Here is a 6,779-nt window from a genome sequence, read left to right on the forward strand (position 1 = left end):
GCAAGTGAATGGTGCAATGTCTGAGGTCAGAGAGGCCCTGCTGACCCTATGGCCTTCGGCAACGTACAGTGCCAGAGTGGGGCAGCGTTCACCTAGTTCAGCGGTTCTCAAACTGGGGGTCAGGACCCCAAAGTGGGTCACAACCTTGTTTTAATGGGGTCACCAGGGCTGGTGTTAGACTGCTGGGGGCTGGGGCTGAAGCAGAAGTCTGAGCCCCACCGCCCAGGGCTGAAGCTGAAGCCCAAGTTACAGTGCAATGAGGTTTGAGAAGCCCTGACCTAGTGAATGGATCTTGCGGCAGAGCCTGGCTGCCTGTCACGTAGGCAGGGGCCATAAACCTGGCCATCTGATACCAGAGTCTGGGAACCTCCAGCCTTGCCCCCTGGAGACACAATGAACAAAGGAGTCCCCGGGTGCAACATGCCTGGAGCCTTCTATTAACTGTCAGGCCCTGTCCTCTCGAGAGCAAGTTCCGGCCCCAGGAGTCTGTGAGCGTCTCACCATTCCCAGTGGAGCTGGGCCAGGGCCGGTCTCCAGAGATCCTCAAGCTTCATTTCCAGTCTGGGCTGCAGGCTTGTGTTATTCCTGGGCCCATGCCAGAGGCACCCTCCTCCAACCCCAGCAGTGCTGAGCCTGGCGAGGGCAGGTGCTGCAGGGGGTGGTGCTGGTGAGGCACTAAGGGGCGTTTTCAGTGCAGGGGCCAAACTGAAAAATTCCTTGTGGTTCAAATCAAAACAGATTTGTTTTGGTTCGCTCGGAAGTGAGATGCAGATTTTGGTGGTTGTTTTTCCATTTAGTTTTGGGTCATTTTCCAGGTGTTTTTCACCCTTTTTGTTTTTAAAAATTAGCCTAATTTCTAACCAAAGCGCCATTGGAAACAGATTCCAAATGTTTCCTTTTGAAATATTTCCAAATTGGTTTTTTCAGGTTTTTTAAGCCGAAGCCACTTGCTGAATCCGACCTGAGCCCTCCAAAATGCATTTTTCAGCAACTTTATTATATGCCGAAGAGATTGCCCCCACCTGTCTGTCATCGCTTTGAGTCAGTAATAAACCATGGCTCCAGCACTGTGTTACTGGAGGGCCTCTTGCTCAGCTGAGCCCTAACACTGAGGCCCTGACCCACTGATAGTTATCAGTGAGATCAGGGTACTTTAAGAAAGAATAGACCAGTTAACCCCCGTTCTAGCCAGATTCCTGGGGGGATAATTGCACACCACCGACCTAAAGTGCCCTTGTGTTTTTCACTGGAGACACTATTCTCCTTTTCCTGTCCTAAGCCATTGTTGCAGTGACACTGCGTTTCACACAAGCGGTGGCTGCATTATGACAGCGGATGATGTGGAATCTCATTTATACTTTGCAAAGCACCCTTTGGGCTGAGTACGCCATGGAAATGGAAAACGTTATTGCTATGGTTGTTAGAGATAAGGAAGGGAACAGGCAGACGTGCTAGAGACACGACATACGGAAAAACAAGGGAAGAAGCTCCGTTCTTTTATTTAACCAAGTGAAATGTCAGCAGCTTTCGAGAACTCTCTGCTTAGACAATGTTGGTAAAAGTGCAATCCCTCTGCAGGAAATGAGGCAAATGGAAATGCAAAACCCCTGTAGGAAAACTCACAAGCTCAGTCTGATCCCTTTGTGCACCAGGGGACCAATCTTCCAGCAGCTGATTCAAGATTATTTACCTAATTATGTTGATATTAAGTGATTGTCACTTCAGAGGCTGTAATGTGCTGCATGGGAGTTAGGGACGCTGATGCTTTATACAGATCCAGTCCAAATCTGGCAGGTTGGGAGAACAGGAGACAGCAGGCTTCAGACCCTGGGATTTGCAGTGATTGGGGAGTGCGTGCTGCTAGACGGAGGGAAGGAGGAGACACATTTGCTGTTAGGATTGCCCCACGGCTGTCACCTCAGCAGTGCTGGGCAATAATGCAAGTGGGGAAACCCAGGTGCTTTGTATGAGCTGTGTTCTGAGCCCAGCTGGGAGATGACGATAGCCTCTAGAGTTGTGCATTAAACATTAACTCCGTCCCTGCTGAAGTACTGTGTGGACCCACAGCAGACAAGGGTGACCTGTGAACATTGCCCTGCCTGGCTAAGAATTGCTCACACCCTATTTTATTGCCCCATGAGCCCCACTGTGCCCCCTTGTCCGTCTCATCCAGCTCCTAGGTCTTGTCCTCTACACTGTAAGCTCCTTGGGACAGGGACTGTCCTCCTCTATGTTTATGCAGTGCCTGGGACAGTGGGGGCCAGCCTGGCTGATCTCTAGTGACATGTATACGATAAACATTAATTAGAAACAACAAAACCCTGACAATGATGTGAGACAGCAGCTCCATTGAGGGTTAAAGTTTTACCCCAATTCTACCCCATCTAATCTAAATTGATATTTGTTAGAGCTACACTACACAACTAATCATTTGTCCCAGGAACTTCCCCTACTTTGCTGCTGGACAATTGCTCATAAACAAATTGCCAAAGTCCTGGAAATAGCCATTATCCAAAACTATCTGCAAATTTCTTCAGCCAGCGAGTCTGCCTCTGGAGGCCATCTGTGAACAGTTCCATGTGGACATCCAGAATTCCTGTCATGTGGCACTGGTTCTGTTCCCTGATTGGCTAACATATGTAACTAATCCATATTGTGCCCACTGAGAATTTTACATCCCAATCTACGCCACAGTGTGGAGTTGGTTTGGGCGGATACTCAAGCAGTGGCATTTTAAGGGTGCCGGGGGCGGTTTTGAACTGGCAAAGCAAAATTCATACTGTATTCAAACAATTCTCCACAGCTAATGTCCCCCAGTGTCTCCCGACCTGTAGTGTCCAGACAGCACCTGGTTATGCTGGTGTGCAGGCAGTAAAAAGCTCACACTGACACTAATCTGACTCCGTGAGGAAGTGACAGCCTCACACCTCTCCAATCATCTCTCTCCTTCATTGCTTCAGCAACCCAGGTGCCATTGTCACAATTTGTCTAGCAGCCTGTCTCCCCAAGGGGCAGATCGCTGGAAGGGCTGTATATTGTTTGTCCAAAAGAAGGTAATGAGCGGGGCCTGGGCCAACAGAGAGCGGAGCCTTCCAGGTTTGGCTGAACGAACCCCCGGGGAGCAATCGGGCACTAGCGGCTTTCTGAGCAGAGAGGAGGGAAGGAAAGGGCTGAAAATTCAAGGCAGTCACTGTTGATCGTGTTGTCTGCAATCACCTGCAGAAGTGCCGTATCAAATGGAAGGAGCTCCAACAGGCCGGAGCAGTGACTTGACTGCATTAATTACGGGTACTTTCCAAAATTAAAAAACTTTCCCTCTGCATAAGCTGCTGTATTCGAGAACTTCAACTCCGCAGGGTTTCACTCTGGAAAGCAGGCAGCCTCATTAAAGCAGAGAGCAGAACGGCTGCTTTGACGAATGGCGTACACAACACATACCATTAACAAAGGTCTGGGATTACTCAAGAGACCGGCTTGGTAATGAACATGCAGAACTTGTTTGAACCAACTGCCACCCTGGCTCTCTCAACACGTATTACACACATTATTTCTAATGATATATTTGCCTCAGAAACAGCTGGTGGGGCCATCACTGAGCCGTAGTCCTTACTCTTATTGTGAATTACTTGTATTTTCTATCTAAGTTCTGACACGGCGCACCTCACACAGGAGTTATCTCAGGATGGTCTCTGGCCTGTGTTATACATGAGGGCAGGCTAGGGGCCAGAGTGGACGTTTCTGGCCTCAATCTATGAATCTTTAATTGTTTTACCCCACAGCACCCCCTTGAGGTAGGGAAGTGCAATGACCCCCATTGTACAGATGGAGAACTGAGGCCCAGGCCAGAAGTCATACACAGTCTGTGACAGATCTGAACGCAGGTCTCCCATGTCCACTGCCACCCTAACCACTGTACAATCCTTACTGTACTGCCTTGATGCCCTGAGTGGTAATGTCCACACCCACAATAAAAGGCAGTTTCTGCCCCAGAGAGCTTACAATCTAAATAAGCAAGACAGACAAAAAAAGCAATATTCTTCCCATTCTGTCTATGGGGAAACTGAGGCACAGAGCAGTTAAGTGACTTTCCCTAGGTCACCAGGAAGTTGGCACCAGGGTCAGGAATGGAACCCAGAACTCCTGTGCCCCAATCCAGTGCCCAAACCACCCTTTCCCTGCTGATGGGGCTAAGGCCAACAACAACCTGCAGTGGGATTTCTATGGGCCCAGCCAAAAGGAGATAGGATACAAGCAAGATGAAAGGCAGTTATAGTCTGAGTACAATTGCTGCTAGGAAATCTTTACGATGCTGGCTAGATCCAGGGATTAAGAAGGGGAGATGGGTGCTGGTCCAATCCGGCCCAGCTCAGGAGCTATTTAGGGCCATATATTCAGAGCTGTGCATAATTGCAGGGCTAGCTAACATGCTTATGCTAATTAGGGACACAAGGTGGGCGAGGTGATGTCTTTTATTGGACCAACACCTGATGGTGAAAGAGACCAGTTTTCAAGCCACACAAAGCTCTTCTGCAGGTCTGGGTAAGCAAGTGCGCAGTTCTGGTCCCAAACGACGTCACACTGGTGGCAGTCTGTGAACTGAACCCAACACCTAGCAGGCACCTTACCAAACCATCATTGCATCTGTCATCCTTGGGGTGGGTCTGGAGAGACCAAGGACCAAACATGTAAAGGAGACTGAACTGGTTTTTAAGCCCTAGGGATGGCAGGACTTGGGTTAGGTGGAATAGAGGAAGCCTGCAGGCAGATGAGAATTAAGGTAGGATCCCATGCCAGAACTGGCCAGGTTTGCACCTCTGTAGCTTGAAATCTGACAGGCAGGAGGCCAGTGTAACTTTCACACTTGTAAGTGGGAGGGTGGGTAAATGGAGTGAATTATATTTGCAGTGGGTCAAGAAGTTCCCTATGGAAATGGATCCAACTCAACCTTTTATTACGTGAGTGTTATTCTGCACTGGAGGAGTCTCCAAAGATGTGGATGATCAGATAGCAGCAGCAGCTGCCATGTTTCCAGTCCTTTAGCAGCCTCTGTGAAGACACTGTGACATCAGGCTTGCTACAAAGCTGCAGAACCACAATTATGCCAACTCTCTTTATTGCATGGCAATGAAACATGGGCACTGAGAAAGGCTGAAGAGTGGCTGATTGACATTTTCGATTCTCATAGTCTGTCAGCTGCTCCGTATCAAGTGGAAGGACACACTCAGCACTGAGGATAGTTGTAGCAGAACCTTGTAACTACCTCCATCAGCACTGGTTTGGTTTTGGCAGTTTTCTTGGTATGGACATATTAGGATGGAAGACCAACAAATTACAAGGGTGTTTACCAAGGAATGCTGCTACATGGCCAGTGATCATGTGGTTGCCAAAAGCTTTGGTGTTGTGATAAAGTTTGCCAGCAATGAACAAACTGAATATCCAGCCAGACCACTTTCAGAACTTAGCTAGGGATCACTCTGGGTGGCAGCATCGGCCAGCGACCTGCTGGCCAGGAGCCTGCCAGAAGTCCAGCATTGAAGCTTGGTGGAGCATAGGCAGGGTACTGATGATGGGTTTTTGGTGTCACATAATCATAGAATATCAGGATTGGAAGGGACCTCAGGAGGTCATCTAGTCCAACCTCCTGCTCAAAGCAGGACCAATCCCCAACTAAATCCCCAAATTGCCCCCTCAAGGATTGAACTCACAACCCTGGGTTTAGCAGGCCAATGCTCAAACCACTGAACTATCCCTCCCCCCGAGAGACCCTGGCCTAATCGGTTTGGCTCTGAGACAAGTCTGAGAGCGGCTTGCATGAGGATAGCCGTCAGCCTGACATCCCTGTCTTTTTTGGTGCACAGTCTAAAGTCCCAACAGATCTGGCACTTGCGCTTCATGCGAGTTTTGCCCAGGCACTTTAAGCAGCTGGAGTGCGGGTCATTTACAGGCACAGGCTTGCCACAGGTGGCACAAGGCTTGAAGCCCAGAGCCCAGGGGATGTCCGGCCCCTGGGGCAAAGTCCCTCTACGATAGGAACTATTTACGCTAACTATACACTACACTCTGATAACTGCAAACGTAGAAAAAGTCCAAAAGCCACTAGGAAGAAGCCCTGACGAAGGAAGAAGGGGTGTTCCAGCAATCCTCATAGGCGGTAAGTAATTGAGATGGTGCGGGGCCAGCAGTGCACCTTATACCAGCGCATAAGCGCACAGCTCCAGAGGGTGCTAGAGCCTGCCCAGTGGATACTACTAAGGGAAAAATCTCCAGCAATGGTGCACGTGGTGCACACGCGCCTAGCATGGAATGGACATGAGCAAGACTCGCAGAAGAACCGTTCACAGTAGTAGCCAGTGCCTTTCTGCTGAATGCATAGAAGAAATGTGGGTCACGGACCACATGCCATGGTGAGAGGAGGTACAACAGGCTGGCCAAAGGTTTCCTGTTGGAGAGCAGGCTTATTTGCTCTTTGGACAATTTGGGTTGCCTCACAATTATAGAGAGAGGAAACGAGCGAGACTACAGCAGGAACGAGCACTGCACTCGTTCTAGAGAACGCAACAGCTTAACGTTCAGACTTAATCCAAGAATAGATGCAAATTCACAGTGAGAATCTGTGATTAGAGCAAATTATGGTCTAAGATTTTACCGTTGTGAATAATGCATTAAAATGCCGTCCGCCCAGCAGGGTAAAACACTGGCTGCCAAATACAAATGCATGTTTTTCTCCATGTTTAGAATTTCATTTAAACAAATGAATTAAGTGTTTGTAAAAATTGCCC

Source organism: Terrapene carolina, unplaced genomic scaffold (genome assembly GCF_002925995.2).
Source record: "Terrapene carolina triunguis isolate 2854851 unplaced genomic scaffold, T_m_triunguis-2.0 Scaffold233, whole genome shotgun sequence".
Classification (NCBI taxonomy): domain Eukaryota; kingdom Metazoa; phylum Chordata; order Testudines; family Emydidae; genus Terrapene; species Terrapene triunguis.